Here is a 19,643-nt window from a genome sequence, read left to right as displayed (position 1 = left end):
GATTTGAGGTTCATGTGAAACCACTTATGAAATAACTAATTTTCTGGTTTACTGTAACTGTGCTTTTCCTGTAGAGTTAAACTATCAGCCAATTCATCAAGCACGTAAATCAATCAATGAGAATTCAGCTCTTACTTGGTACCAGTTCTCCTCTTCTGGTGTAGCATGAGCATTCACTTCCACATTCTTAGCTTTCCTAATAGCTTTCTGAGGTCCAGCCTTTCCATATTTAAATATGTGGTTCACTATAGTAATTTCAGTTCTATAGCAAATCAAACAGGACAGATATATTTAAATGGAACTATGGCGAAGCATCTTTGTATAGCAGGTAACAAGGAAACCAATTCACAAGAGAAATGGTGGAATTTCTCCCCTTCTCTAAAACAGTAATCCACAAACTCTCAGCCAAATCTGAAAAATTCTTCAAACCTCAAAAAGTCCTTTCAAGAAACAAGGTGTATTCGTTTCCTGTGTCTGCTGTAACAAATCCCCACAAACTTGGTGGCTTGAAACAGTAGTCCTTTATTCCCTCACAGTTATGGAGGTCAGAAGTCCTAAATCAGCATCACTGGGCTAAAGACCAGATGTGATAGGGCTCCCTCCCTTCCTCTCTCCTGAGGTTCTAGGGGAGAATCTGTGCCTTGCATCTCCCAGCACTGGTGGTTGCTTGCATTCCTTGACTTGTGGCCACATCACTCCAATCTCTGTGACTACATTGCTATTTTTTCTGTCTGTGTCTAATCTCCCTCCCTCTTATAAAGACACCTGTGATTGCATTTAGGGCTCACTCAGGTAACCCAGGATAACCGTTCCATTTCAGAACTATTCATGGAATCGCATTTACAAAGTCTTTGCTGCATAAGATAACAGCTTCAGGGGCCCGGAATTAAGACCTGTTGTCAGTGGGGGCTATAAACATCCTGCTACACATGGCATAAATAAAAATCAGTTTCTTGACGATGCTGATGAAAACTTTGTGTTTATTATAACTTGAGGCTGGCCAGGCGTGGTGGCTCACGTCTGTAATCCCAACACTTCGGGAGGCTGACGCGGGCAGATCACTTGAGGTCAGGAGTTTGAGACCAGCCTGGCCAACATGGTGAAAACCCGTCTCTACTGAAAACACAAAAATTAGCTGGGCTTGGTGGCGGGCGCCTGTAATCTCAGCTACTCGGGAGGCTGAGGCAAGAGGATTGCTTGAACCCTGGAGGCAGAGGTTGCAGTGAGCCGAGATCATGCCACTGCACTCCAGCCTGGGCAACACAGTGAGACTCTGTCTCAAAAAATAAAATAAAATAAAATAAAATAAAATAAAATAAAATAAAATAAAATAAAATAAAAAACTTAAGGCTGGCTTGACTAAGAGAGTTGGACCCTACACTCCCTGGGAACTTCCCACAATGTGACTTCTTTGCTCCATCTCAGCATCAGATCCCTGCCTCATGTACCTGAGTACTGGCAACATTTCCTGCCTTGTGTTTCCCTTGAAATGCTTGACACAGCCTTTTAAGTTTCAAGACCCTGGCCAGGCCTAGTGATTGGCTCATGTTTGTAATCCCAGCACTTTGGAAGGCAGAGGCGGGAGGATTTCTTGAGCTCAGGAGTTCGAGACCAGCCTGGGCAACATAGGGAGAACTTGTCTCTACAAAAAATAAATAAAAATAGCCAAAGCATGGCGGTGCATGCCTATAGTCCCACCAACTCAGGAGGCTGAAGCGGGAGGATGGCTTGAGCCTAGGAGGTTGAGGGTGCAGTGAGCTATGACTGTACCACTGCACTCCAGCCTGGGCAACAGAGGGAGACCGTGTCTCAAAAAACAAAAAAGTTTCAAGATCCCCACACAGCAGCTTTTATAACCCCTCCTTACTCTTTTCACAGCCAGCTGTCCCATGGTCTCTGCATAAAAAAGCATTGCTTACCCACCCTTTTCCTGAGACACTTCTGGTTTCAGCTTTGAGCATCTCCTTGTTGCAATATCTTATATTAATAAAGTCTTTCCTTACTAATGTAGGAACTTGCATTTTTTTCCCCTTGACACCCTGTGTCACTTTAGTGAGTGGTGAAGACAGAGAAGGCTCTGTGCTGTGAGAGGCTCAGCTTGCAGATGCACCTGTCCTGGGGTTGCTCCAGAGGAAGAGCGTCTCTATCTGTGACTTCCTGGGTTTCCAATAGCTAAAGAACTCTTAGGTGTGGGCACTGTTCTGAGGTCATCTTCCCAACAACCCTATGATGCTGGTTCTCAAACACCAGCTTTATCAGAATCACCTGGAGGCTCCTGAAAGCTCAGGTTGCTGAACATATCCCCCAGTTTCTGATTCAGTAGGTCTGGGATGGGGTTCCAGAATTTGCTTTCTAAAAACTTCCCAAGGTGGGCTGGGCGCAGTGACTCATGCCTGTAGTCCCAGCACTTTGGGAGCCCGAGGTGGGTGGATCACTGAGGTCAGGAGCTCCAGACCAGCCTGGCCAACATGGCAAAACCCTGTCTCTACTAAAAACACAAAAATTAGCCGGTGTGGTGGTGCACGCCTGTAATCCCAGCTACTCAGGAGGCTGAGGCAGGAGAATTGTTTGAACCCAGGAGGCAGAGGTTGCAGTGAGCTGAGATAGCACCACTTCACTCCAGCCTGGGTGACAGAGCAAGACTCCATCCCCCACCCTCCCCAAACAACAACAACAACAACAACAACTACCACCCACACAAAAAACAACAACAAAAAAAAACCACAAAACTTCACAAAGGATGCAGGGGAACCCACTTTGAAAACCACTGCCCTAGGAGATGCGGGCTCTTCTATGCCCCATTTTACAGATGAGGGTGGTCAGGGCAGTGGAAGATACAGAATCAAGGGTGGGGACAGGCTCTTTTCTAAAGTGAATAAATAACTTAATGCACGTTAGGCCATCAGGGCTTAGAAAAGGAAGCTGAGCTTTTGGGCTCTTGCCCGGTCCCTCCCCCAGTGCCCATCACTTGCTTGGCAAACTGGACTCTGGGAGCCAGAGGGTACTAAGAGAGCTGGAATGTGAGCACCAAGGCCGTGCAGGTAAAGCCCCGAGGCTCCCCAGGGCAGTCTCTCCACTTCAGTGTGAATGAGGCTCAGCTGGATTCACACTGAAAGGAATAAAAGACAGGTGAGTCACGCAGCAGGCAGGCTGCCCGGGCAGGGCTGGGCCTCCACACCTTCCTACCCCACCAGCTTCCAGGAGGGCGTTTTGCCCGGTGCTTCGTGGGTGTTTTTATGCTTGATCATTTCTAGGAGACAAAGGCTCTGCCTCTTACCTGTGCTAATTAAATGTCAGATTTTAAGCCTGGCTCCAATGATAATACGTCACTGACTCATGGTTCTGAGAAGCCCAGGTATTATAAAAAGTGAGGTCTATTCATTCAACAATTTTAAAAACAAACACATAAAATATTCTTTTAAAAAAAATTGAGACCGCAGAAAGGAAATGGAACCAGATAATCAAGCATCTGTGATTCTCTGTATGATCTCCTTAAAAACCAAAACAGGGAAATCTTCTCCATATAAGCTTGAAAGTTTTTCTGAGCTACAAACTCTGCACTGGTGGTTTTATTTGCTTTTTTTATGTTCCTTGTTTTCTCCTTCCCACCTCCCCATACCAGTGCTGCCCCCTTGTTTTGGTTTTCTTGTCCTCAAATCAGACCCACAGCTATGGTCCCAAGCACTTCTAAACTTCATCCTCAAATCCAGAGGATCCACTGAGGACGCAGCTTCTCCTTAGGAGAACTAGCCTACCCTCTGCAAAAGGAATCTGATCTTTTTTTGATCATTGCTAAGATGGAGGAAACAACATGTAACAGTTCAGTATAAAACACAGTTCTGATCCGAGGAGGAACAACTGCTTTATTGATTGATTGAGATGGAGTCTGGCTCTGTTGCCCAGGGTGGAGAGCAGTGGTGCTATCTCGGTTCACTGCAACCTCTGCCTCCCGGGTTCAAGCGATTCTTCTGCCTCAGCCTCCAGAGGAGCTGGGATTACAGGCACCTGGTACTACACCTGGCTAACTTTTTTGTATTTTTAGTAGAGACAGGGTTTCACCATGTTGGTCAGGCTGGTCTCGAATTCCTGACCTCAGGTGATTTGCCCACCTTGGCCTCCCAAAGTGCTGGGATTACAGGCGTGAGTCACTGTGCCCAGCCTCAACTGCTTCTTTTAAATGCATTTTCTGTTCATAAGATCCTCTGCCCAGATGCTTATCTCCCACTCTAGGAGGAGGAGCCGGGCGATGTCAGAAGGCACAGGTGATTTGGCAAGGCTTGGAGTTGGGTGGTTCTGCCTGTGTTCCCTCGGCCAGCACCTCAGGTTTGCTACCAATGGAGCAAGGACCATACAAGATGACCTTTCCCAGGCTAATTAGCTTCTACACTGCGGATATGGCCTGCGTGTCCTCTCAATCCACCCACACCTCTGCACAGCACCCTTCTCCTCATGCACACTTCCCCAGCTTCTAAATTTCCATGCACTCTGTGTAGAAAGTTGCTGATACGCAACATTCATGAGTTAGCATCTGGTGATGGTTGCATGGCTCTGAGGTAACTGAGAGAAATTTGACCAAGAAAAATTAGATAGTGGTAAAAAAGAGTTTTTCTCCAAGTTCAAAGAGAGAAATGGAACTAAATGATAATTTGAATGATATAAGGAAAGTGTTTTAGTTACACCGGGAGGGCAAGCAAAACTAAGTTGCATATTCTTTCTCCTTAACCAAGTGAATTGAGGACAAAGACTTTGTTTTATAGCATTGGGGATCTCAGTGTATGACAGATGCTCAGTAAAAAGCATCACAGAATGGCAATTTTTAGGCTAAGAGAGGAATTGTTGCTAATTTGGCTACAACTTTATGGAACTTGGCACTTGGCCTAGAGCTCAGTGGGCCTCAGGGGGACTTGGGGAACTTCTTCTGCCCCCACAACACACATATCCTAGACCCTCCTTGCTGTCCTTTAGATGCTTAGAAATGCCTCAGGGAGCTTAGAAGTCTCTGTTTCTTTCTTTTCTTTTTTTTTTTTGTTCGGAGTTTCTCTCTTGTTGCCCAGGCTGGAATGCAATGGCATGATCTAGGCTCACTGCAACCTCTGCCTCCCATGTTCAAGCGATTCTCCTCCTGCCTCAGCCTCCCAAGTAGCTGGGATTATAGGTGCCCTCCACCATGCCCAGCTAATTTTTATATTTTTAGTAGAGGTGGGGTTTCACCATGTTGTCCAGGCTGGTCTTGAACTCTTGACCTCAGGTGATGTGCCCGCCTCAGCCTCCAAAAATGCTGGGATTACAAGTGTGAGCCATGCATCAGGCTGATGTCCTCTGTTTCTTAGAGAGTCCCCACAACCAGGAGCCAGCCAGCATCTTCAGCAAGGGTCCTGTACGGCCTCACCACCCCATCCTCAGGAATGCTAGAACTCTGCCAGAGTCCACTAGGGCAATGCAAGAGGCCTGTATTGGTGACTTCTCAGGATGGCCAGCCAGGTGGCTCCCACTCCTGCCTGATCCCAGTAGTTTTCACACCCGGGGAGGTGGGGCCCTTTTCTGCTGCTCCTACCCCAGAGAGCCCTGTAGGGACATTGAGAAGAACAGTTTGGGATGCATGAAGTTAATGGTACAAATGAGAACAGAGGCTACTTAAGGTAAGACACATCTTAACCTAGTATCCGATCTAGAGATATCCAAGAATATGCAGCATAATAAATCCATTTGAGATAATAATGTTCCATTTCCCCTAGGATCTAGGAGATCCTAGGGCATTGTACCCTAGGCAACAGAGATAGAAGCTTTGCACCCAACAGGCAACAAAGCCTTTCTGTAAGCACAAAGGGGAGTTGCCATCTGAAAATAGACATTTGGTTATTTTGCCCAATTGATGAAAGAGAAGAAAAGTGGGGACTTGTGTGATCTTTCATTTGTTTTTATAGTTTGTTTTTTTCTTTTGGATTGGAGAAGCACTGAAAAATAAATTATGTATGTTATCCCTTCTTTCTATTTATTGTTTTGATCGTGGTAATAAAACAGTGAGTTGATAAGTAAGTGTTTGCTGGAAATACCAAACTTTGATAACCAAACTGACAGACTATCCAAAAACTTTCATTTTAAAATGTCTCTGTGTTACAGCTATGTCGGCACAGAAACAATGACATCACACTGTACACCTCGAATAGATACAATCTTTATCAATTAAATATTTTTAAGTGAAAAAATCGCAGTGGTTAGTCTGAACCATGTAAAGCAATGAAGCTTCAGAATCTCCTGCAAAGATGAGGATCGAGCCAGGAACTAGGTGCTTTTTGGAATGCGAACCTATAATTTTGTGAAATGAAATCAAAAGATAATAATAAAAGTAATAATAGTAAGTGAAAAAAAAAAGCTCAGTAGAAAATGAACCAATAGGAGCAACAATTATCAGTACCCCTTGACCCAAATTATCACTGGCTTTGGAATGTAGCTATTTCCAATCCCATTTCTGGTAGGCATAAATTTTGTACAACTTTCTCAGAGCTTTGGTTTCATCCACTAAAAAATGTGGACAATATCAACTACCCCATAAAGTAGTATTAAAAATTAAATGAGAGACTGGGCATGGTGGCTCACACCTGTAATCCCAGCACTTTGGGGGCTCGAGACAGGTGGATCACCTAAGGTCAGGAGATCGAGACCAGCCTGGCCAACATGGTGAAACCCTGTCTCTACTAAAAAAACCAAAATTAGCCATGCATAGTGGCATGTGCCTGTAGGCCCAGCTACTAGGGAGGCTGAGGCAGGAGAATTGCTTGAACCTGGCAGGCAGAGGTTGCAGTGAGCTGAGATCACACCACTGCATTCCAGCCTGGGTGACAGAGCGAGACTCTTGTCTAAATAAATAAATAAAAAAAATTAAGCAAGAGAACACAAGTATTGATATAGTCAGCCATCTATAGAAATTTCTCCAGTGAAAATTGGCATATCTTTGAGAAGTGACGTTCAATCCAAAGGCAGAGTAACTTTTCTGTGAAAATTGTTGCCATTGAAATTCTATATACTGACCATGTTTATTGCTTTAACCATTCTTGCCCATCTGCAATCCCACTTGTGATGCTGTGAAATATATATTTGGTTTCGACGCTGTTTCCTGACTTACGACTCCTAAAATCCTTAGAAACACCAAAATGGTGTCTTTCTGTTTGCTAATGATTGACTGGTGGCTGGCAGCCCTTCAGTAGCTTCAGGATGGGGCTGGTCACAGGAAAGAACAAGGCAGGATTAGAGGGGTAGGACTTGCAGCCTCACCCCCCAAACCTCTAGGGAGGGGAGAGGGACTGACGGTTCAATTGATAACCAATTGCCAGTGGTTTAATCAATCATGCCGACATAATGAGACCTCCATAAAAATCCAAAAAAGACAAGATTCAGAGAGCTTCCAGACAGCTGAACACATGGAGGTTCCTGGTGGATTACAGGCGTGAGCCACCTTGCCTGGCCCCTACTCTCTTACAGACTAAGAGTTTTCAAGGATTCAGGATGGGAGAGTTTATCAGAGGCTTGGACTGCCTCTGTGTCTCTTTGTTGTGCTTATCTGGGAGGGAGAGTTGTGTGTCTGTTCCTATACATCTTCCTGCAGCTGTAGGCGTATCCCTCCGAGTCTGCTTTTAGCTTTCCTATCTTAGTGCCCCTGAAGGGAAAGGAATGTGCTTATTAAGACCCACTGTTTTACTGGGGCCCATTGTATGAGGGTGAAGTTTGGCAGTTACCCAGGAGACTTCCCCCACTCCCCACTCTGTGCCTGAGCTGTCTTACCTGTGTTTTATTGTCTGCTTTTTCTGGCTGCTTGTTGTTAGAAGAGAAGTGATTTTCTTGAAATGCACAAGACTAGAAAGGGAGCTGGAACTTAAAGTGGCAGTGTTTGTCCCAGATGATGGTGCTCCTGCTCTGTCAACCAGATTTTTTTTTTTTTTTAAGACAATATCTCTGGCTCTGTTGCCCAGGCTGTAGTGCAGTGGTGCCATCATGGTTCACTGCAGCTGACTTCTTGGCTTCAAACAATTCTCTCGCTTTGGCCTCCTAAAGTGCTGGGATTACAGGCATAAGCCACCACATTTGGCCACTGGTGGAATTTAGAGATAGATCCAACTCTCATGGGATTGGTTCCCTGGATGCTTAAGAAAATGCAAACTGATAAGTAAAAAGCAAAATATTCAATCCCTTGGTTACTGTTATCTGTGATAGCTATGTAGACCAAAAGTTGAAATAACAGGCACTATAAACTCAAAGAAATTTACTTTTATCCTGAGCCAAGTTTGAGGACTAATAGCCGAGAAACAGAAACTCAGTGCAAACTGAGAATGTGTCCCATGCACTATTTACTTGTTGGGAATGGGAGGAGGGGGCAAAGGTGACATTGTTCCAATTCTATTTACATGTTCTGTTATATAGAAGATGGGAAGAGTAAAGCAAAGGTGACATTGTTCCAATTCTAACTGGTGCTCAGTGGCTTTGTACCTAAGATAAAGCAAATGAGCAGTTAATGTATATGGGTTGAAAGGCTTAGGAAGCATGCAGGCATCTTAGGGTCTGGAGAGGGGTGTTTGATTCTATCCTGCCTTTGGGCTTCATCTGACAGGCAATGTTGTCATCAGTACCTGCCAGTGAAATATTGGAGACTCCAGCCTTGCAGGGGAGGGTTGAGCTTTAGCTCACAGATCTAGTATCTATTGCCTGTATGTCCAACCTGCAGCCATCTTGAATCGCCTAAACATTTTTTTCTGGGCTGGATGCAGTGGCTCACATCTAAAATCCCGGCACTTTGGAAGGCTGAGGTGGGAGAATTGCTTGAGCCCAGGAGTTTGAGACCAGCCTGGGCAATGTAGCAAAACTCTGTCTGTACAAAAACTATTTAAAAAAAAAAAAGCCAGATGTGGCAGCATGCACCTATGGTCCCAGCTACTCAAGAGGCTGAGGTGGAGGCCCTGGAGGTTGAGGCTGCAGTGAGCCACAATAGTGCCACTGCACTCCAGCCTGGACAGCAGAGTGAGACCCTGTCTCAAAAAAATTTTTTTTTTCATATTTTTCTTTTTCTGACAGCTGAAATGAAAACAAAAGAGAGTGCTGGGTCAGAGCTTGATGCTAGACCAAGCTCAGATTTCAGTGAGTCTGAACTTTGGCCACTAGCCTCAAAGCTACACACAAAGGAGAAAATTATGCAGGGACAACAGAAATACCTCTGAGACTCATGATTACCAGGAAAGTAGTCAATGTGGGGGGAGGACAAAACCAAGTAACTGTTGAAACCAGAGGGTATGGTGGAAGGAATTGTTTCATTTTGGAGACCAGTATCATTAGCTTTTACTAAAGCAATTCTGAAATAACTGACTTAGGAGCAGGGTCTTTGATTTTGTATGCTGCAGGGTGCAAGAGTATGTTTGGGTCGATGAAGGACTATTGAACATCACAGATGGCTATATATGATGCAGACGCAGAGGAGGTTATTTCCGAGGGAACAGCCAACCTGGTGGACTGGAAAAAAGCCACTGTAAGGTCTGTTTACCCTGAGAAAGGAAACTGTCCCTCTCCCCCTATAAATGCCAAGTGGAGCAACCCAGATGAAGCAATTGATATCCTTCATATGTAAGCCATGTGGGACTAGTTTTCTGATGAATGAATATTTACCTGCTGAATGTGCCTGTTACCCAGGTCATGGTAAATGCTGTGGTTAAGGGGACCCTTTCTGCATGGGCACCTCGTGTAACTTTATTGCTGTAAAATCCAGCTATGGTCAGAGAAGCCTTATGTAATTTACAGCTTTCCCTCATGGGGCTTACAGATGCTAATAAAACATTAGGGTAATTAACAAGAGAATGGGGAAAGGCAAAAGGGAGAGTCAAAGGTTCATCCCAGGAAGTGGAAATTTTTAAATGTTATTAAGAAATAAGGTGAATGTTTTTAAAAATTGATAAAGGTGAAACACAGGGGAAAAGGAAAAGGAGAGAGTCATGGGACTCATCCCAGCAGGGTGGAAATCTTTAGATGGTTATTTAAAAATGGAATGAATAAATAACTTGGTGGAGTTGAAACAAAGGTCTTAATACAATACTATCAAAGGCTGGATGGACCAAAGGGAGTCCAGCCCCCATTCCCCAATATTAAAGGATCCCAAACCAGTTTTCTGTATTTTCCCCAGTTTGGAGGAATTTTAAAAGGCAAAAAGATTAAAGATTACTATGAGAAATCCCACCTGGAATTGCCTGGGGCAATAGACTGGCTAATCAAGGTAACCAGAGACCAGAGTCACTTGGCCAGACCCTTGCTGGAGACCAAAAGCCTTTTATATAAAAGAGGGTGAAAGTGGTCTGGGGATGGAGAGAGAAGTTCCTGGGACTAGAAGATAAAAATGTAAGTGTTGATAAGATTAAGAAAGTTGGAATGTTTACACTGTCTTCATGTAAAGTAGTTGTGTCTCATTTACTTAAATGTTTTATAGGAACAGACATTGTATGTGAGTGAGGAATATTCTCCCTACTTATTTCTGGAAAACAGAAGGCATGTAAACCATCCCAAAAGCAATATTAATTGGACAAGCTAAAGGCGAACCAGTAAGATTACCCGAGTCCACACAGAAGAGAGCAGAAGCTGGAGTGCCTGGAGGGACAGATTCTCCACTTGAATACCCAGTACCCAGAAGAGCTTCATCATCATGAAAAGAAAATTGTCGGTCCAGCATGGTGGCTCACGCCTGTAATCCTAGCACTTTGGGAGGCTGAGACGGGCGGATCATGAGGACAAGAGATGGAGACCATCCCGGCCAACATGGTGAAACCCTGTCTCTACTAAAAATACAAAAATTAGCTGGCATGTGCCTGTAGTCCCAGCTACTTGGGAGGCTGAGGCAGAAGAATCGCTTGAACCCAGGAGGTGAAGGTTGCAGTGAGCCGAGATCGCGCCACTGTACTCCATCCTGGTGACAGAGCGAGACTTGGTGTAAAAAAAAAAAAAGAAAAAGAAAATAGTTGATACCGGGACATGCTACTGGGGGAATGCAGGGAGACACCCACCATCCCCACAAGCAGGTGGCCTCTTTTCCTCCAGGATTGACTTTGAAACCATCTGAGGAGCTGCTGGTACCGATTTCCACTTGCCCTACAAATACCTCTTAACTGAGTGATAAACAACTGCTTGGTTTGTGAACGGCAGTTCCAGGCAAGGGGACAACATTCTGTTTGGAAGCTGCCACTCTGATCAAGGAAGTCAAAAGCAAATCAGCTTGGTGGCCGACCTGCATGCTGCTTTCCTAGCAGTGACTGAGTAGTGGCGAAGCCTCTGTGTCTGGTTTTCACTGACTCATGGGCAGTGGCCAATGGCCTGGCCACAGGGTCAGGCAGAGGGGAAATGGAAACCTGGCCTGTTAAAGGGATGCCCATATGAGGCACGACCCTGTGGAAATCTGAAGGGTGCATGTAAGTAACACATCAAATGCCCATCAGAAAATTTCCCTTCCAGGTTAGAAGGTTGCCTGGAATTGGCAGATATCCCTGTTTGCTGTTCTCACTTAGGGTGGCCACCTGGGTCCGTGAAATGAGTGGCTACGGGAACTACAGCAGTGCAGAGATGGACTGAGTCTAGACACGTTCCTCTTGCACCCACTCAGGCACAAAATGCCAGTAAGAACTGTCCTGTCTGCCTGCAAGACAGACAGAGACTGCCAATGGCTCCGGGATAGGCTCCCTGGAGGGAAGGCCCTGAACACAGCTGGCAAGTGAGACTGATGGGGTGGCCCTGGGGGCTACACACGGGTTCTGACGGGAATGGACGCTGGCTCTGGACTGGGTTTGGCTTACCTGGTGGGAGATGCAAGGACTCAGGGTGATCTCCAGAGCAGGAGATACTACACAGATGTGGAAGCCTACCATCATTTCTCCAGAGGAAGGAACACACGGTACAGCCCGTGCTGTCTGACAGTGGGAGGGAGAGGTCCCCCTCAGAGTTATAGTTTGAGAGGGAAGTGGAGTGGGCCTTGGTTATCTGAACCAGGGGGAGATAAGAGCATGAAGGGCTGGCTGACCTGCCTTCACAAGTGTGTGCTTATATGTACCAGGAGTGGGGCTAAAGAAGGGTCCCCATTCAGTTTTCCTCTATTTTTCTAGTGGACCTGGGAAAGGAGGGGCAGGGAGGATGCTGGTATGACTGCAATTCTTCACAAGGGAAGAGTACACTAGTATAATGACTATGGTTTTTTCCTTTTTCTCCACATCACCTCAGGTTTCTTTTTCCCCTGCCTGATGCAGTGGTCCCAGGATAAGGGCTACAAGTACAAGTGCAGGGAGCAGGGATGACTCCTAAGCAACAAACTGTAGCTATGTTTCTCAACTTTATGCCAGCATTTCTAAGGGCCTGATAGAAGTGGGTTGTACAAAATTTGGGTTCATTAGTTTATACCTATGTAAACTTACCTCATCTGAGTGGGAGTGGGAGTGGACTGGGGGGAAGCACTCGCTAGGCTAATATTGCTGCCTGCAATCTAGACCACCACTGTGGTGATATATATATATATATATGCCTGTGTGACAGAGACCCCTGTCTCAAAAACATAATACATAATTTTTTATATAATTTTTTATTTTTTGAGACAGAGTTTTGCTCTTTCGCCCAGGCTGGAGTGCAGTGGTGTGATCTTGGCTCACTGCAACCTCCACTTCCCGGGTTCAAGCGATTCTCCTGCCTCAGCCTTCCAAGTAGCTGGGCCACCATGCCTGGTTAATTTTTGTATTTTTAGTAGAGATGGGGTTTCATCATGTTGGCTAGGCTGGTCTCGAATTCCTGACCTCAAGTGATCCGCCCACCTCGGCCTCCCAAAGTGCTGGCATTACAGGTGTGAGCCTCTGTGCCTGGCCTTTATATAATTTTTTTTTTTTGAGACAGAGTCTTGCTCTGTTGCCCAGGCTGGAGTTCAGAGGCCCAATCTCGGCTCACTGCAACCCCCGTCTCCCAGGTTCAAGCGATTCTCCTGCCTCAGCTTCCCAAGTAGCTGGGATTACAGGCATGTGCCACCATGCCTGACTAATTTTTGTATTTTTAGTAGAGACGGAGTTTCACCATGTTGGCCAGGCTGGTCTTGAACTCCTGACCTCAAGTAAGCAGCCCGTCTTGGCCTCCTAAAGTGCTAGGATTACAGGCGTGAGCCACTGTGCCTGGCCTTTATATAAATTTTTTATATAAAATTTTATATAATTTTTTTTGAGACAGGGTCTCGCTCTGTCACCCATGCTGTCATGGCTCACTGCAGTCTTGACCTCTTGGGAACAAGTGATCCTCCCACTTCAGCCTCCCTAATAGCTGGGATCACAGCTGCATGCCACCATGCCTGGATAATTTTTGTACGTTTTGAAGAGATGAGGTCCCCCTATGTTGCCTAGGCTGGTCTCAAACTCCTGGGCTCAAGAGATCTGCCTGCTTTGATCTCCCAGAGTGAGGGGAGTACAGACAGTGGCGATTTTAATTTCCCTTCCAAAGGTGGAAAAGTTTGGATATTAATGGAGAGAAAGGAATGGTAGCTGAGTGTAAACAAATGAATAAACGGGTTATAAATTGAGGGAAATCCAATATTACATGAACACCTTGAAAGAAGCTCAGAGCAAGAGACTGTACTGTCTCTTAGCTCAATGATCCCAGATGCCTGAAAGGATGAAAGATGTGTGTGCCGAGACCACTGGCTTTTGGAACCTGACAAGATGGGCTGGAAGCCTGCAAACCTGAATGGCCTTGCCCTGGCAGACATTCATACAATCTGATAGACTGGACTAATTATTAGTGACTGAACTGGATTCCACTAATGTAGCAGTATCTTTTGTGTTGCATGTCCTTTGGTTGTAAGAGACCCTGGTTCAAAGATCGGGGTGGACTGTGATTGCTCTTCAACCCGATTCCTGAGTTACAACTCCTAAAATCCTTAGAAACACCAAAATGATGGGTTTTTGTATGCAAATGAGTAGACTGGTGGCTGGTAGCCACTAGGTAGCTTCAGGATGGGGGCTGGTCACCAGAAAGGCAAAGGCAGGGTTAGGATTGGGACTTTGAGCCATGACTGGAAAGGGGAGAAAAGTCTAAGGCTAAGCTGAACACCAGTGGCCAATAGTTTAATCAATCAGGTCTGCTTAATAAAACTTCCATAAAAACCCAAAAGGACAGGGTTCGAAGAGGTGGCGCACCCAGGAAGGGCGTGGAAGCGCCATACCCCTTACCCCATACCGTGCCCTATGCATTTCTTCACCTGCATCCATTGTAATATCCTTTTAAATAAACAGGCAAATGTAAATAGGTGTTTCCTTGAGTTCCGTGAGCTGCTGTAGCAAATTAACCAAACCCAAAGAGAGGGTCGTGGGAACCCCATCTTGAAGCCAGTTGTTCAGAAGTTCTGGAGTACTAGACTTGTGACTGGTGTCTGAAACGGGGACAGTCTTGTGGGACTGAACCTTCGACCTGTGGGATTTGAGGCTATCTCCAGGTAGATAATGCTGGGATTGAATTGGAAGACACCCAGCTGGTGTCCACTGCAGCAATGATTGCTTTTTTGCTGGTGGGGTAAAATCCCTGCACATTTGGTCCACAGAAGTCTTCTCTCTGCTCCAAGGATTCCACATGGACCTTTAAATGAATCTGAAGTCCTCTAAGCATAATAGAATTGTCAACTATGCTCCCAATTCCACTTTGGAAAAGGGAGTAGGTGTGAGGTAGAGGGTCTTGAGGTATCCATGAAGCCATCTCATTCCCTTGATAGAGGGAATCTCAGAAAGTATGGCCACTTACTCTTCTCCAGCTCTCATCAGGAAAAAGAGAAGTCCTGAATGATGTTACGTAAAAGTATACCATGCTACCCATTGTCTCAGAAGACATTCTGACCAAGGCTACTGGTGCCTTTTTTTTTTTTCTTGAGATGGAATCTTGCCCTATCGCCCAGGCTGGAGTGCAGCGGCACAATCTTGGCTCACTGCAACCTCCGCCTCCCAGGTTCAAGTGATTCTTCTGTCTCAGCCTCCCGAGTAGCTGGGACTACAGGCGTGCACCACCACACCTGGCTAATGTTTGTACTTTTAGTAGAGACGGGGTTTTACCATGTTGGCCAGGCTGGTCTTGAACTCCTGACCTCAAGTGATCCGCTCACCTTGGCCTCCCAAAGTGCTGGGATTACAAGCATGAGCCACTGCGCTTGGCCATCCTGGCACCTTTCATCATGAATGGAACATGCCTTGCTGATTCAGGTTTTCAGCCCTAACCATTTGTCAGGTAGCTCTGCTCTAGCTTACCCTATTGTGACCTGGTGTCTGGTCTCCATTTTCAAGGAGTTGCGTCACTGCACCGTGGAACCCCAGGCTCCTGCACAGCGACTCCTGTTGAGGTTCCCACTCGGGGAGAACATGGTGTGGATGGGGCAGCTATTGGAGGCCTGCAGCCTTGGAAGTTTCAACTGAAACACCCCCACCACCTTAGAGTTCCTCCTCAGGGACATAGCATCCATTTTAACAGAGGAGTAAAGGACCCATCTGCTGCCCACCACCAAAGGCAGCAGAAAAATGTCTAACATCATAAAGGGCATCAAATAACACACACTCTTCTATTTAGATCTAATAGACTTAACAGATCTTCTATTTAGATCTTTTATTTTAGATCTAATATTATACCATGGACACGTTTCTTTGTCGATATATATAGAGCATTCTACTGTTAGACCACATCATAATTCATTTAACAATCTCTTTTTCTCCTGTTGATAGACATTTAGATTTTTTTCACTTACAAACAACACTGCAATGAATATCTTTGTGTGTGTGTTTTTATAGATGTTTAAAAATATTGTTATAAAACTAATATCTGGGCCGGGCATGGTGGCTCACGCCTGTAATTCCAACACTTTGGGAGGCCAAGGCAGGCGGATCACCTGAGGTCAGGAGCTTGAGACCAGCCTGGCCAACATGGTGAAACCCTGTCTCTACTGAAAATACGAAAATTAGCTGGGCGTGGTGGGGCATGCCTGTAATCCCAGTTACTCGGGAGACTGAGGCAGGAGAATCACTTGAACCCGGGAGGTGGGGGTTGCAGTGAGCTGAGAATGCACCATTGCACTCCAGCCTGGGCAACAAGAGCAAAACTCCATCTAAAAAAAAAAAAAAATAGAAATAAAACTAATCTCTGGAAATGGAACTACTTGCTGAAAAAAGTTATTTTAACGTGTACTCCCTCTGTAGTTAAAGAGAATGTCTATAACCTTCACAACTCATAAATCAGCTCACTTTATAGGCAGAACATGATCTAATAGCTGGATTTTTTTTTTTTTTGAGATGGAGTCTCCCTCTGTCGCCTAGGCTGGAGTGCACTGCAACCTCCGCCTCGTGGGTTCAAGTGATTCTTCTGCCTCAGCCTCCCCAAGTAGCTGGGACTACAGGTGTGTGCCACCACACACAGCTAATTTTTTTTTTGTATTTTTAGTAGAGACGAGGTTTCACCATGTTGGTCAGGCTGGTCTTGAACCCTTGACCTCAGGTGATCTGCCTGCCTCGGTCTTCCAGAGTGCTGGGATTACAAGCATGAGCCACTGCGCCTGGCTGATGTTTTTTATACAAAATAGAGGGACTGTACATACACAACTGGAATGGATTTAATTAACTCCTCACAACATCACCAAGTAGGAATTGCTAATCCATTCTCCAACTGAAAAATAAAAAGTGAGTTATCTGTGTGTCCTTAGCCAAGTAATTTCAGTTCTCTCTGCTTCTAGTTCCCCAGTAGAAAAAAGTAAATGGCAATATCTTCCTTCTCTACTACATAGGCGTGATGATCAGTTTTGCTTGTTAATTTGGGTGGGTTACAGTTCTCAGTTATTCAGTCAAACACGAATCTAGGTGGTATGCATGGATTTTGTGGATATGAAGAAAGTCCCTATTAGTTACGTTTAAATAAAGGAGATCATCCCAGATAATCTGAGTGGGCCTAATTCAATCAGTTGAAATATTTTAAGAGCAAAGCTGATGCTTCCCTGGGGAAGAAGAAATTCCACTCATGGGCTTGGCTGTACTGGACAGTCCTAGCATGGTTTTCGTGAGAGCCCACCCTACAGATTTTGAACTTGCCTGGCCAGGCCCCACAATTACATAAACCAATTCCCTGCAATAAATCTTGTCATGTGTATCTCCCACTGAATCTGCCTCTTTGAGCACAATGGGCATGTGTTAGAAACTAAAGTACTATATATCTGCAAGGTATTTTACAGTGCCTCTGGATTGTGTGAGAACACAGTTTATAGTTTCAATGTGCTGGGGAGGATGACAAAATAGAAAGACTGAAAAGATCTCTTGTTGCACGCTGTACCTGGGTGAGTCTCATCTGAAGAACGAGTCGTGGTGGTCACTGCAGGAAGGACTCTGCAGATCCAGAGTGAAGCTGGCATCAAACCCTGCGTCATGGTCCAGGTTCTCTGGAAAGAAAGAAAGGGAACAAATGAATGAGAAAGAAGGAAAGAAAGAAAGAAAGAGACAGAAAGGGAGAGAGAAAGAAAGAGAAAGAGAGAAAGAAAGAGAAAGAGAGAGAGGGAGGGAGGAAGGAAGGAAGCAAGGAAGGAAGGCAGGAAGGAAGGAAAGGGGAAAGAAGGAAGGGAAAGAAGGAGAGAGAAAGAGAAAGAAAAGGAAAGAAAGAGAAAGAAAGAAAGAAAAAGAAAGACAAAGAGAGGAAAAGAGAGAAAGAAAGACAAGACTGAAAAAACACAGGTCTGAGTGCTGGAATGTGGCTTGACCTCTAGCAGGCTGTGTGATATTTAATATAATAATAATAATAATAATAATCTCTTTGGAACTCCATTTTCCTTTTTATAAAATATAACAGGTAGGAGTTGGGTCTTTTTTTAGACCTAAAAAAGACCATTTTTTTTAGAGCTAACAAGGTTAAACTACGTGTTTGCTTAATATCCATGATTAGGCTTTAAAATCTTTTTTTAATTATCAGCTTTATTGAGGTATAGTTTACGTACAATGAAATTCACCAAATATAAGTATACATGTTGATGAGTTTTGAATACATACGTACAAAATGCATACAATTGTGTCACCACCACCACCATCACAATAATTATTTAGAATATGAAGAAAAACAGAAGCCTGGACCCTGCCAGACACTGATCAGCTCTGTCCCTATGGCTTTGCCTTTATTAGAATCTCATAGAATAGATGTATGTATGTTTTTGTGTCTGGCTTCCTTCACTTAGCACAATGCTTCTGAGATTCATGTTTGATCATTAGTGCATTTTGTTCTAATTTCACACTGGCTATTTGTATATCTTCTAAAATAGACAGTTTATATCCTTTGCCCATTTTTTATTGGGTCATTGATTTTTTTCATCAGAGATGTATAGAAGCATATTTTTTGAAAGGCAATGAATAATATGAAAGTTGATTTTATTTTTCCTAAAGCTTCTTGAATGCATCTTGTCCCACCAAATTCCCCATTTGGAGCCACCAATGGCTGGAGACGCCGTTCTTCATTCTCTACCACCCTGGAGGTGCTTGCTCCCTTCCACCACCCAGGTTGCCACAGAGGAGCACACCCTGGTGCACCCACACTGGCCTGATTCTCACCAGTGCCCAGGCTGGACAGAGACTGGGTCCTTGGAGGGGAAAGGAGAGGACAGAGCACCAGCTTCCACCCCTGCTCCTTGGCTCCCATCTTTGGGTGGCTTCCCCAGCTGCAGAGTTGTAGACTCTGGCCTTTGTCATTGTCCCTGAGTCTGTGCACCTGGTCCTGGGACCAGAAACCCAGATGGGCGGGAGAGGCTCTCCATCTCATGACATTCTGCTTCCTTACTGGCTATAAACACTCAGAAAACCTCACAGGGCTGGGCATTCTCCACCGAGGCTACTTTCAAATCCTTAGCAAAGAAAGAATGCTAGACAAATCTGTTAGGCTGGAGGAATGGAAAACGTACTTGGACAGACAAGAAGATTACTCCAGCCCTGCTCACCACTAGAGGCTAACTGAACCCCCCAATCTCATTTCTCTTCTTTCCCAGCCTGCACTGTTAGGACATGGTGCTGAGAAGAGCCCATCATCTCTCAATGCCCAGCACTGGGCAGCAGGGAGGGAGGGAGGCCTTGATCCTACTGCACTGGGACAGGTGTGTGCCTGGCTACCTGGGGAAATACTGTGGCCCACAAGGGCTAGGCTGCATTGTATGTCATTGACAGGGCACCACCCTTCAGGTGCGCACCCAGTTAAGCAGGCTGTTATGTACCAGCCTCAGTATCCAACCACTAAGTGCACAGTCTTTGGGGGAAAATACATCTTGTTTTCCACACAGCTGACTGACCACACACCGAAGACACACAACCTGCTTATAAACTGGGACTCCCCTGTTGGAATCTTCTGGAAAACTTGAGTGTGCTTCTCAAGCAGGAGTTTACCCTTTAGGCAGGGAAAAATGGAATTTGTGGCTCAGTTTTTCTTTCTATTCTAACTAGTCCAAAATGGAATTGAGGAGGAATAAAACAGCAAGGAACTCTGAAATTAGAATGGCAACAATGGAAGAAAATTGTCTTGGTTCAACTCCAATGGCCACCTTAGATCTCTTATTAAGAGCTATTAACTGGAAAACAATTATGTAATAGCCTTCCTATGATAATTCCAAATTT

At 45.0% G+C, this 19,643-nt stretch overlaps 1 pseudogene; it reads left to right on the top strand.

The window, feature by feature from the left end:
* The window catches only part of LOC100600789, a 30,906-nt pseudogene that overhangs the window by 4,493 nt on the left and 6,770 nt on the right, over positions 1 to 19,643 (top strand).

Source organism: Nomascus leucogenys, chromosome 1a (genome assembly GCF_006542625.1).
Source record: "Nomascus leucogenys isolate Asia chromosome 1a, Asia_NLE_v1, whole genome shotgun sequence".
Classification (NCBI taxonomy): domain Eukaryota; kingdom Metazoa; phylum Chordata; class Mammalia; order Primates; family Hylobatidae; genus Nomascus; species Nomascus leucogenys.
This window is presented reverse-complemented; position numbering and strand designations above follow the sequence as displayed.